Source organism: Sturnus vulgaris, chromosome 10 (assembly GCF_052056855.1).
Source record: "Sturnus vulgaris isolate bStuVul1 chromosome 10, bStuVul1.hap1, whole genome shotgun sequence".
In the NCBI taxonomy this organism is placed as follows: Eukaryota; Metazoa; Chordata; class Aves; order Passeriformes; family Sturnidae; genus Sturnus; species Sturnus vulgaris.
The window spans coordinates 23,043,332-23,055,858 of NC_142252.1; the positions used below are offsets into that span (position 1 = coordinate 23,043,332).

The window sequence follows — 12,527 nt, forward strand, 5'->3', positions numbered from 1 at the left end:
TATCACCTCTCCAGGAACAGGCCAGAAAATTGGGATGATCTGGTGCTTAACCTGTACCTGTACCACTGCAAACATTCATCTTTTCCATGGCAAGTGGCAGCTGAGTGCCCAGTTCTAAAACACTGCTTTCCTAATTTTAAAAATATCACTGCAAACATTATTTTTGTATCAGTTCCCTGCCAGCTTGGGCAGAGATCCTTCACCACGATGCCTGCTGGGATAATTTTTTGCTGGATGTCTCCCTGCTGTGAAATTTTGTGGTTATTCCTCACTTTGTCTCAGATTCTGCTCCTTCCCCTTCCTGTTTCAAGCTGTTTCTGGCTCTGTCTGCTCCTGCCCTGCTCTGCCCTGCTGAGGCACACCTGGAACATCACTTTTAATTCCAGGCTCCAGAGCTCAGCAAAGACAAGGAGCTGCTGGAGAGGGTCCAGTGGGGGCCACAGGGATGGTCTGGGGTCTGGAGCATCATTGGGGGCCACAGGGATGGTTTGGGGTCTGGAGCATCTCTGATGAGGAGGAGCTGCAGGAGCTGGGCTTGGTTATCCTGGAGAAGGGAAGGCTGAGAGGGAATCCCAACAATCCATGCCAATATCTCTAAGGAATGTCAAGAGGATTCTTGTCTGTGGTGTGCAGCCACAGGACGAGGAGCAACAGCCATAAATTAAACCCCAACTCATCCTGAGGAAGAATCTCCCATGCAGTGTGGGCACAGCACTGGAACAGCTGCCCAGGCAGGGCCTGGAGCCTCCCTCTCTGGAGATATTCCAAGCCCACCTGGACTCATTTCTGTGTCACCTGCTCCAGGTGAAGCCTTTTGGGGCAAAATTCAGGGAATAAAAAGCAGTTCTATTTATTGAATTATTCAGGTACATTTAGGGCAGACCAAGCCCAAAATGGAGCACGGGTCACAGGTTTTCTCACTTTTATCAGTTTGCTCCATTTGCACATTGGGGGTTCATGTCCCAATTCCAGCTCCAGGTAATGAAGTCATTTAGCCCAAGTTTGCTGCCCCCAATCACTTTTGTTTCCATCTCTGGGGCCTGAGGCAGTGAGGGGTCCTTGATTGCCAGCCTGGAGAGGAATTGTTGTGTGTGCCCAAAATGGGAGAGCAGCAGCTGACACTGGATGGAGTTTAGAGTTACACACTAAAGACCTGCAGGGTTACAAATACATGGAAATATAACAGCTAAAATCCTAAGGCATCACAGGTGACTCTGCCTTGGCAGTGGGGCTGGACTGGGTGATCTCCAGAGGTCCCTCCCAACCCGAATTATTCCAAGGTTGTGCCCAGTGCCCACCCATGAGGATGCTGCATGCCCAGCCCCTCTCAGGGCCCTTCCCTGCCCAGAGCTGTGCTGCTGGGAAGGAGTGGGAAAGAGCCCTGCTGGAAAAGGAGAAAAGGATCTCAGAATAACACCAGTGCACAAAGACTCATGAAAATACATGAAGGATTTCCCCTGGTATCCATTCAGCCCCAGGCTGTGTTTACCTCGCTGAGATATGGAGCTGATTATTCATCAGGAGCACAAGTCTCAGTTTCCACCCGTGCAAATGATCCTAAGATCACATCAGCATATTTAATTATTGTTGTGACATCAACCCACCCTCCCCAGGTACGTGTAAACACCTTTTTTTTTTTTGTTCCACTAGGACAGCTCACTGGGTGGCCTCCTCACAAAATAATGAGGAATAAAGGTGTTCAGAGAGATTTGTGTAAAAAAACTACTCATCCATCCAAGGAACAGAACAGAACAGCCTCTCTGCACACCTGTAATAAAAGCTGCATGGCTGTTTTGATAGCACTGAGTCTCTAATCAAATAAAAAGGAGCTTGCATCATTAAACAGAAGCATCCTGAGAGGCACTGATAGAACATCTTCACCCCCCGTTCAACCCTCACAGATACAAACACAACTCCACAAAATATCAAACAGGAGTTCAGCCTGTCCAACATTAAACTTGAAAAGATCCACGAGCCTGAGAAGCACCTTCAAAGCTACAACAAAAATCAATAATTTGTGGAGTTTAACACAGTGAAGGAATCCTTTCCATACTAATGACAAAACCAACACTTGCAGCTTGGTAAAGTCACCCAAGGTCCAGCCCAAACCATTCCTTTACAATGATCCAAGACCCAGAGGAGCCTGGAGGAGCAGGGGTGTGACACTGCAGGTCTATAAACAAAGGAGGGGTTTAGGAGATTCTGAGGATTAAAACAGAGTTGGAGCAGCTCATCGTGGAACTGAAATTCATAAACCTGGAGTGCCCCGACAGCAGAAAATCAGACAGGTATCACTGCCCCAGAGCACTCCTGCCTCTTCTGATAATCCTCAAAGCCAACCTTCCAACCACTCCCTGTGCTGTGCTGTCTCCCTAATTAACATAATTGAGATTAAATCCCGAGACATTGCTCTGGATGAAACCAGCTCTGCTGCTGCTCCTGCCTCAGGGATGTTTGCTTGGCTCTGACAATCTGCAGTGAAGATGCTGCTTCACTGTCAATAAAACCATTCCCATCAGCATCCTCATCCTCTGTCAGTAAAAACATTCCCATCACCATCAGCATCTTCATCCACTGTCAATAAAACCATTCCCCATCAGCATCTTCATCCTCTGTCAGTAAAACCATTCCCCATCACCATCAGCATCTTCATCCACTGTCAGTAAAACCATTCCCCATCTCTCATGCTTTGTTTTAGATGCCTTTTTTCCTCACTACTCACCAAAAATGCTTTTTTCTGGAAGACTCCTCTCCCTCACTGCACTGTTGCCTGTTTTTATCCCTCTGACAGCTGCCCTGCAATTTCCCCAGGACGTGGCAGCCCTTGGAATGTGCACCCAAGGCAGGAAACGCCTCCTGCCCACTGCCCCCCGTGTGTGCTCACGCTTGCATTCTCAGCCTGCAGACAGTAAAGGGAGCAAACCTCGGGATGTGAAGCATCTCCTGACCAGGGCAAAGATTCCTTTGGTGCCCTTCCAGATCGTTCCAAGAGCTCCAGTGTGACCAAGCTCCCAGTATCTCCCATATTTGGGAGAACCAAGCTCGTTAAATGCTCGATGCTGTCACTTACAAGCTCCACAAAATGCACAAAGCAGAGAATTTTCTGTTTGGACAAGAACATCAACTCCATGATCTGCCATAAATAATTTTTTTCCCCCCATAAAATTTGTGATTTTTTTTTAATTATATGTTTGTATCCAAATGTAAATTCCTTATTACACCAGCTGTCATCCTAATACTAAAATCAAATAAATTAAGATGGTTTTTGTACACTGGAGCACTGTAAACTGCAGACTTGAAAATATTCTCCATCAATCAGGTAATAAAAACTTTCCCCTTCTACAGCAATTTAGATTTTCTGGGAATGACAGTTATTGGTAATTGAGTAAAGCTGCTAAAAAACAAAATGAGGAGTTGCTTTTGATTGATAGCAAGGACCTTTCACTGCCCAGTTATCTGAATCCTGAGTGCAAAAATAACAATACATCACCCAAGCCATAAACTTCCATCAGACACTAAAGCAGAATTAAGTCTTCAGCCCAGTTTCTAACTTGCTAATCCCATTTATTCCATCCTTTGTTTCCTTCCTTAAGCAGCTTCCAGGCCATGAAAGTTCATTAAGACCTGCCCTGTAATTACTCCAAGTTTTTTAAATAGGCACTTGAGCTTTTTAAAACCCCAAATAAATTATATGTATCACTTCTCAGTTATCTGTTATTTTGCTGAAAATTTTCCTTTTGGGACTGCTGCAATATATCCTTAGAAAATCATTCTCATTATTACTCTACAGTTATTTTTCAGTTAATTTACTAAATACTGAGCCATGGGCTCATAATTCCTGAGCTCCACCACAGTGTTTTAAAAATACAGAAAACATTGTTTTCCCTCTAGTTGTCCAGATTTTCACAAAATATTTTAAGTCCATGAAAGTCATTCTTAAAATAAAAACGTTATTTTAAAAAATATTTGTAACAAAGTGCTTTGACTTCAGAAAATTCCTTCTTTAGTTTTGGAGATCCTTTGTGAGGGAATTGCCTCCATTTCAGAGAATCCACTTTGATAATTTCCCCAGTTGTCTTCTGTGATTTTTCATCTATGGAATCCCTTGGTGTGCCACCAGCTCAGAGCACACGCAGCAGCCCCAGATTCCTGGGAAGGAATGTGATTCTGACAAAATGATGGAAAATAGATTATCTGCATCTTTAATCAATAGTTTAAATGCATATGGAGTGCTGAAACATGGTGTTTACTGCACTATCCCTTGTGGAGTATAATTATGTTTTCTATACATGAAAGCAATTTAATTTGTTTGCATCAAGAGAGACACTCGTGTAATATTCAAAATAATAATAATGTGCACAATGATCCAAGCAGGATTTAATTTTTTTTGAACAATTCTGTACTAAACAACACAACCCTTTATTACTTTAACAGACTATCTGCAGCCAGCATTAAAAAAAGAGAATCAGAAGTGAGCTCAAGCAGAAATGAGAGATGGTTTGATTAAACCCTGTGTTGTTCCACTCTTCCTCTGGACTCAATCTGCTCATTTCAGTGGGAGAGAATAAATCAAATAAGTGATAAATTAACTTTGTGTCTCTCCCATGCTCTAAGCACAGCATTTGAACTCCTCCTGACCTAGAAGTGCATCTTTAAAGAGGGAACTGGTTGTGCCTGCACCAAAACCTGACACATTCTGCTGGTTTTGTGGTTATTTTACAGCAGGGTCACCTTTGGTTCGGGTACAAGGGACAAGAAATCCAACACCAGAGATCCAACTTCCACTCCTTGAACTCATGGACCCCACGGTGGTTCTGAGCCTCAGGTCTGCAGCAGAAAACTGACAGAATCAAAGAATCCTGGAATAGCCTGAGCTGGAAGGGACCCCCAAGGATCATCCAGCCCAACTGCTGGCCCTGCACAGACACCCCAAAAATCCCACCCTGAGCAAACATTCCTGGAGCTCTGGCAGTGCCCATTCCCTGGGCAATCCCCTGCTGGATGGCTGTAATGGAGTTAAATCTATGGCTGGGGTTGTTTTCGAATGATCTTCCTGCCAAATTTTGTAGTTCACAGAGAATTAAAAATATTTCGCGTTCATGCAATTGGCAAGAAAAGCAGAATTCAGCGCTGAATTGTCCCTCTGCACACCTCAGTGTCCCTGCTGCAGGACAGGCACTGCTTCCATCCCCTCTCCCCACCTTTCCTCAGGTGTGGAAAGCCAAAGACTGAAAGCAGCCACTGTCTTCGTGGAATTTTGGTAACACAGCTCCATCAGGAGCAAGTGATCAGTTTTGACGTGCGATGCAAATCTGAAGTTAAAAATATCGTTTTCCCTCAAAGTTAATTATGAATCATTAGGAAGACTGAAATAAAATCTTCTACCACGTTCCTCACAGCTTTTCTGAGCAAATATGGAAAACACGGATCACTTCAGAGGGCTGCTCCAAGGTAGCAGACACTTGGAAACTTTGGGGTTTATTTAAAGCACCCTCATGTCTAAATCGTGTGGTTTAGTGGTTGCATCTGGAAGTGCTGCAATTAACGGATGAAAATCACCTCAGAGATAAAACTGGAGCGCATTAAAGTGAACAGGTACATGGACAGACATTCAGGAGTGCTGAAAATGTGATCCTCACATTGCAAAAGCACCACTCAAACCAAAAGAGGAACACTGAGTATTTCTGCCAGAAAGCAGCCCTTGGCAAATTTAAATTTGACAACTCTTGATGCTCCATCCTCTCCTTGGGCTGGAAAAGGAATTATCAATATTGCTGAAGCTGCAGAAATTCCATTATTTCATTTTTACAGCGAGATTATTGTTCTCCTCTCCTCCCTTTTAAGTCACTCCAGAGAGAAAGAAAGGTGTTTCAACACAACCAGAGGTTGTTTTGGTGGTGAATTTTTAAAGATAGAGCACAAGAAGGCAGAAATAGCAACGTGTTCTTCCCTCTTTTCTTGTCACCATACCTCGACCTCTGAGGAATGCCCTCAGCCCTACCCCCTAATGCTTGAACATTTCATTAAATCTCACTGTGGGTGGAGAGCAGGGAACTGAGAGAACGAGGGGAAGAGAAGTCAGAGGGATCAGAAGTGCCAGGAAGGCTGAATTGATCCCTGTGCACACAGGGTGACACCTGTGACATCCTGAGCCACAAATACCACAGAGACCAGGGAATTGCAGGGATTTGGGGCAGGCAAACAATTCCTGAGCACAGCCACGGGTACAGGGGGTGGATGGTGACAGACCCTGCCCCAAACTGTGAGTTCATTCTGGCAGGGCTGGGCATTGATTCCCAAAATATTCCTGGGAGAAGGCAACAGGGTTTTTTTTCATGGATGGGACAGTGCACACACACAGCTGGGAGCTCACAGAACAAATGCACTGGTAAAGGAGGTATTTACAGCACTTCCTTTCTGTATTTATGGCAAAAGACACCACTCCCTGCCCAAACTTATTTATGACAAAACCCGCCCCTATTTGCCCATATTTACATGGCAAAAAAATTCCATTTGCCTGCAATGTCTGCAAGCTGTCATTTCCCAGAGCAATGTGAGCAGGAGGAGCTGGGCAAGCACATTTCCACTCTGCTCCCTGAGCTTCAGGGGCTGCTCCAGAAGCAGCTCCCACCGAAAATCCCACGATGATTTTTGGGTGGGGAAGGTGCCACGAGGTCAGTGCTGGGTCTGGCTGCTGTGGGCTGGCACAGGCAGAAAACCTGTCCCTGCTTCTTCCCCTTGCAGCATTTGGAATTTCCAGCATTAGGAATTCATATCCAAGCTTCCCTAATACAACCTGTACCCCTCAAGTGCTGCCACGAGCACAAAATGTGGGGAGATTTCCCTCACCTTACCCCATCAAATGTGCTCCACTAAGTGCCTGCCCCACTCCCAGGATAAAATCCTTTAAAATCCTTTAAAAAAAACCTCAGCAGGAAACACAACCCCTGCACACAGGATGAAGGGATGCTGTTCTACCAGCCCCAAACCTGCTGGAAGTTTGGGAAAGAGGCGGCTCAAAAAAAAAAAAAAAATTTAAATTAAATTTACTCACCTGAGTTTCCCCTTCTCATCCTCAGGAATCTCAGATGTCTTCCCTGGAAACACCATTCCCTTCCACCAGCCCAAACCTGCAGAAAAAACCCTTTGAGAAGTTCTGAGGGAACAACAGAGATCTGATTTTATTTCATCTGCAGGTCTGTAATTTGTATTTATCACACTGGGTTCTGCTATGCCACAAATTTTTGTTTTTCCAGTTAATTTAAGCAATTTTTACCTCTTTGTGGGCCCGTTTCCCTATTTTGTTTTTGCCCTGTGCAATTCCTTTGATTTTAGCAGGTTTCTTGCAATGCAATGCCAAAATCAGGATAAATTCGTGCTTTATTTACCTTGAAATGAAGACATTATTCCTTTTTTGAGGACACTACACCATAAAAATAATAACATATTTATGCTTCTAGTACAGGCCTTCAGATTGCACCAATCCAATATTTCATGTGAAGACATTTAAAAAGCTGATTTTCATAGAATCATGAAATTCTGGAGTGGTTTGGGTTGAAGGAGCCTTAGAGATCATCATCACCATGGGCAGGGACACCATCCCAGGCTGCTCCAAGCCCTGCCAGGGATGAGGCAGCCACTGCTGGTCCATTCCAAATAAAAAAAAAAAAACTTCTTGTTTTCCAGCATTTTCATTCTTTCCTCACAGGATCGTCTACTTTTTTGATACTTTTCTTTCCCACTGTCATTTCACATGTAGTATTTTATAAGAAACAGTTTGTCTTTATTTAAATGGAAATTACCTGCCTCAAAAAGCAGCTTCAGGGTGAGTTAAAAACTGCTGTAGCTCCAGCAAAATTAAGATAATTTCATCTGCATTGTTGCTCCTATACATTTTTCCTTGATATTGTGGTCAAGTGCACTTTTATTTAAAATAAGAAATCCCAAACCTTGGCTGCTATGCCAAGCCCTGGGAATACAAGAGTGGCCTGAGAGAGGAAACTGGATTTTACAGAAATTTCACTTCATCGTGTTCTAACACCACCTTTTTTCTCTGGAGTAAATTACCTGCAAAGATTGTAGTGAAGAATTTCTGGGCACTGTATTGAAGAATAATAATGGCAATTTCATAGTGATTTCACAGGATTAACCACACACCACACAAGAAAACTATCCCAGCAAAATCCAATTTGTTACTTTTCCAACACTGAATTTTCCTTCTCTTTGGCTGGCAATTACTTATTACAAAAGTTTAATCAAAGACTCAAAATGCAGCTCAGTTAGAGTAAGATTTAACCAATAATTAAGTAAATTGGACTTGGCTTAGTACACAGGAAGTTGAGGATAATTCAGAAACATTATCCATTAACAACTTGCATATTCACACAGTGCTTGAGACATTTTTTTAGAACTGATAATATTTAAATATACCACGAGAAAATAAAAGTATTTTGCAAGTCTATTAGAACAATAAATTGTTTTACCTGCCTGGAAAGTGGGAAGCTGCTGTTCCAATAAGGAGAGACTGATCTGAAAGAGAGAAATGTAAATGGGGAAAACATTCCAAAATCCCAGCAGGAAGGGATGATGCAGAACCTTTCCAAAAGGGGAAAACACATCATGGATACAGTGAGAAAGGAAAGAGGAATCCCTCAAAACCAGGGAATTTAAAGAAAGATTTGGGTCTTGCAGACAGTAGGGAGAGAATAATAAGACTGAAAGGAATATTTTAAATAAATTTGATGCAGAGAATGCTCAGCAATGTCTGGCTGGTTGCAGTTCCAACCTTTGCAAAGAGGGTCAGCAGCCACAAAATGCTGCTGCAAATGCTGTTCAATCGATTCCAATCCTGTCCTGCATGTAGAGAAATCAAAAACTGAGGTGGAACTTTGAAACCTGTGAGACTTTTACCAGGCAGAACGAGAGGTGGAAACACAGAGGGGCTGTGTGGGGTGTTGAGCCAGGAAAAGGTGTCAAAGTCTGAACTGCTGCCCTGGTCTCAGGTGAAAGAACCCAAAATCCAGAAGGGAAATGTGGGACCTGGAAAGTTCTCCTGAAGATGGACACTGGCACAAATCCTACAAACTCAGCAAGTCCAACACTGTGACAATGCTTTGATGGAAAGCAGAGAAGTAAAGGTGAAAAACTGCCCAGATTTGCTGTGGCTGCCCCTGGACCCCTGGAGTGCCCAAGGCCAGGCTGGACATTGGGGTTGGAGCAGCCTGGGATGGTGGGAGGGGTCCCTGCCATGGCAGGGGGTTAAAAAATGATCTTTGAGGTCTCCTCCAAACCAAACCATTCTGTGATTCCCAGAGCTGCAACTTCTCCCACTTCTCAATTTTGATTTTATACTGCAAACCGGTGGTTGGAGCAGGAGTGAGGAAATAGAGGGCTGAGTTAAAATACTTCCTCAACCACGGGAAGTTTAAAGGATTGTGCCCCCAAAACCCCCAAGTCTCCACAAACCACTGAATCCCCTCCACAGGTCCCAAACCATAAGGTATTTGGAGTAAAAATTGGGACTGGTGCATTTTGGGGCCAGCAATTTTTTGACTTGAACACTTGAATTCCACCTTAGCTCTGCTTTAGGTGTCAGGTTTTTCCATTGACTGGAAATACACTAAATTGTGCTTCACAGAATGTTCACTCCATCACTGAGGAGTGGCCCTCTGCGGATAAACCCCAGAAATATTTCATTACCATCTCCATAAAGAGTGTTTGGTGTGCTCTGCTTTTGCTGCTCCTGCAATTAGAGCTGCTAAGCTGGATGTCTGTTTGCTCAATAAATATGAAACCAGGCTGATCATTATGGAGTTCTGCTATTTCAGTGCAATTCATCCCCATTTTCTCTTTGATTTCTCCTCTTTCTTCAATAGATTGGTTTTTAGCTGAATGAGTCTGAGTTGTCACTTGGAGTTTCACTGCCACACCTTTGATTCATGATTAAACAGCAATTGCAGCCAGCAGCATCAAGAACTGTCTGTGGAAATGCTGATTTACTACTGCATTGCTTTGTTCTGAAAAAGACACTGAAATAATGAATCTGTGGCACAGAAAAAATACCCCTGGACTGGATTTTCTAAAAAATCAAAGCTTGGTTTACAACACAATTAATGAATTTTCATCTTTAAGGACATAGACACACAGGATTTACTTAAAAAGAGGTAAATTCCAAGCTACTGCTGGCCAAAGTCTAATAAATGATGGGATGTTGTGGCTGTACTTCCCTGGATGAACACTCTGCAATGAGCACTGCAAACTAAATTCCTGTACCTGTTATTAAAACCATGAACTGAATTTTGAGCATTCTGTGAAGTTATAAAAATAACAAATTCATCAGTATGCCTATTACGTGTTATGATCATCTGTTTTAATACAAAAAATAGAACTTACTGTTTATCCTCAATGCATGAGAGTTCCAGGACTATATTTAAGCCTCCACACATCAAACTTTAACAGCAGTGAGACAAAAATTAATTGTGCTGTGGCACAAAGTCACACCTCATGGTCCCTTCACTGCATTACCTATTCAGTCTAAGGGTAAAATTAATTAAGATGGCATTAGATACACAGCAAATACATGAAAAAATAAGTGGCCTGAGCAGATTTCATTAAGTTCTAATGTGGTTTAAAATTGCTTTAATAGGTAAGTTCATGACACAGCACTTTCAGTGCTTCTGGAAGGTCAAGGAGAGAAACAGTCAGGAGTCCAAAAGTTGAGTTTTGTGGCTTTGGATGTTGATTTTCTTCTGATTTTTATGACACTGACTATTCCTTTATTTCATATGGAAAACACAGGCAGGATTTAATCATCAGGATTACCCCAGAAAGGGAATACTCACTCAAATAAGGAAATTATTCTGCTTTGCTTGGTCAGCCGAGTTCCTGGTGTGGGAGGATTCGGAGTGAAGGCAAGAAGTGAACACTGAGAGGAGAGGGAGAGTCTCCAGTGTGAGTCCCTGCCCTGCACACCAATAAAAGGGACATCAAAAAGTGACACTGCATCACCTCCAAGGTGCTCAACACATCCACACCGAGAGCTTTTCCCCAGGAATGTCCTCTTTGCCTTGGAATCACAAACAGCATCTTGACTTCTCCAGGCTAACAATAACTCACTGAAATATCAGAGCTATTCAAATTTCACTCTGATGGTTTGAGGGCTATTTTCCACAAAAATCTAATTGTAAGAACCCAAACTGGTAGTGACAGTGACACCAGTACATGCACATCTCATCTCTTGCCACTGGAATCCATAAAAAAATGGAGATAAATGCTTTATTAGCTAACAGAGACTCTCTGTTTTTAAAGTCTTCTTACACTGCTATAAAAAACCTCCACAAATATTTGCTGCCAACAGTCTGCACCTATGGGATCCTGTGTTCACACAATGTAAGAGGTGATCACTGGGGCACACCTTGTGGGGTTTTTTTAGTTCCTGCTCTACAGCAATAAAACACTGAGTGTCCCTTAGAAGGTGAATTTCCCAAGGAAATCTTTCCTGTTCCATAGCATCACCCAACAGTTCTCTCCGTTTTACAGGGTGTTACTGCTGTCTCCTCCACTGTGGGGCACAAGAAGGAGGGGGGAAAAAAAAGACAAAGTATCCCCTTAAAATAAGATTGCCAAGGCACACTAAAAAGCCATTTTCTCCTAAATGTGGATCGTCACTCAAGCGACTCTGGGAGTCCAGAATTTACGTAGCCCAAATCTGGCTGCACACAAGCATTAAAAACCAAGTTACAAGCGCTTGGAAAAGCTGTAAAGTTTTGGGTTTTTTTTTTGAAGTTTCAAAGTCAGCAGCAGTGAGTCAGAGCATGGCTGCAGAGAGGGACAGGGACACAGAGCAGCACAAGGGGGAAGGCAAACACAAAGTACCCTGGCACATGTGGGAGCTCAGCCTTTGATGTCAAACTAACTCATGTTTGAGGCTTCTCTTTTCCCTGCCAGTCCCTTGGACTGCCTGGATTTCTGGGGGGGTTGAAAGCCTGACTGAAGCCAAGCTGACAAGATATTTTGGGAGGAGGCTGGGATTGTTCCCACCACCCCCAGGAATCACAGCCTTCCCTCTGCTGAGGCTTTGATCAACTTGTTGCCTGAACCTGGAGTGATTTGTCATTGATTTGTCATTCCTTTCCTGCCTGGAGACGCAGGAATCTCGGAGAGAGCGAGTTTGCAGCTTGTCAGCTCTGTGACTGATGAACAAAGGAGGCTGAGCAGTGCCTGGGAGAGGCTCCTTTTCCTTGGCAGTTGGGTCACTCTGGACATGTCCTGTCCCCTTCCTTCCCTGTGCAGAAGGGACAGGGACAGACCTGCATGGAGCAAGGCAGCCCAGGGACAGACTCAGGGCTCTGCTTCACGGATGAAACCTTAACCTAAGCGACACCTGTGATTCGCTTGCTGAAGTTACAAATGTCCCCAGAAATAAGGAAAATCGGCCACAGCAGAAAAACACAAGAAAATCTACAAAAATGACACGGAGAGAAATCTTGGGAAGCAAAACCAGCTGGACAGCATCCGTGGCTGTGAGG

At 43.5% G+C, this 12,527-nt stretch overlaps 1 long non-coding RNA gene across 1 annotated transcript in view; it reads right to left on the reverse strand.

Moving 5' to 3' along the window:
* Positions 1–12,527, reverse strand: part of LOC148222710 (uncharacterized) — a 151,548-nt gene that overhangs the window by 23,103 nt on the left and 115,918 nt on the right. The window contains exons 4-6 of the long non-coding RNA XR_015805796.1: positions 10,842–10,963; positions 8,484–8,529; positions 7,055–7,130 (exon numbers count right to left, since the gene is read on the reverse strand). This is a non-coding gene — a long non-coding RNA (uncharacterized LOC148222710). The remainder of the gene's footprint in view (positions 1–7,054; positions 7,131–8,483; positions 8,530–10,841; positions 10,964–12,527) is intronic.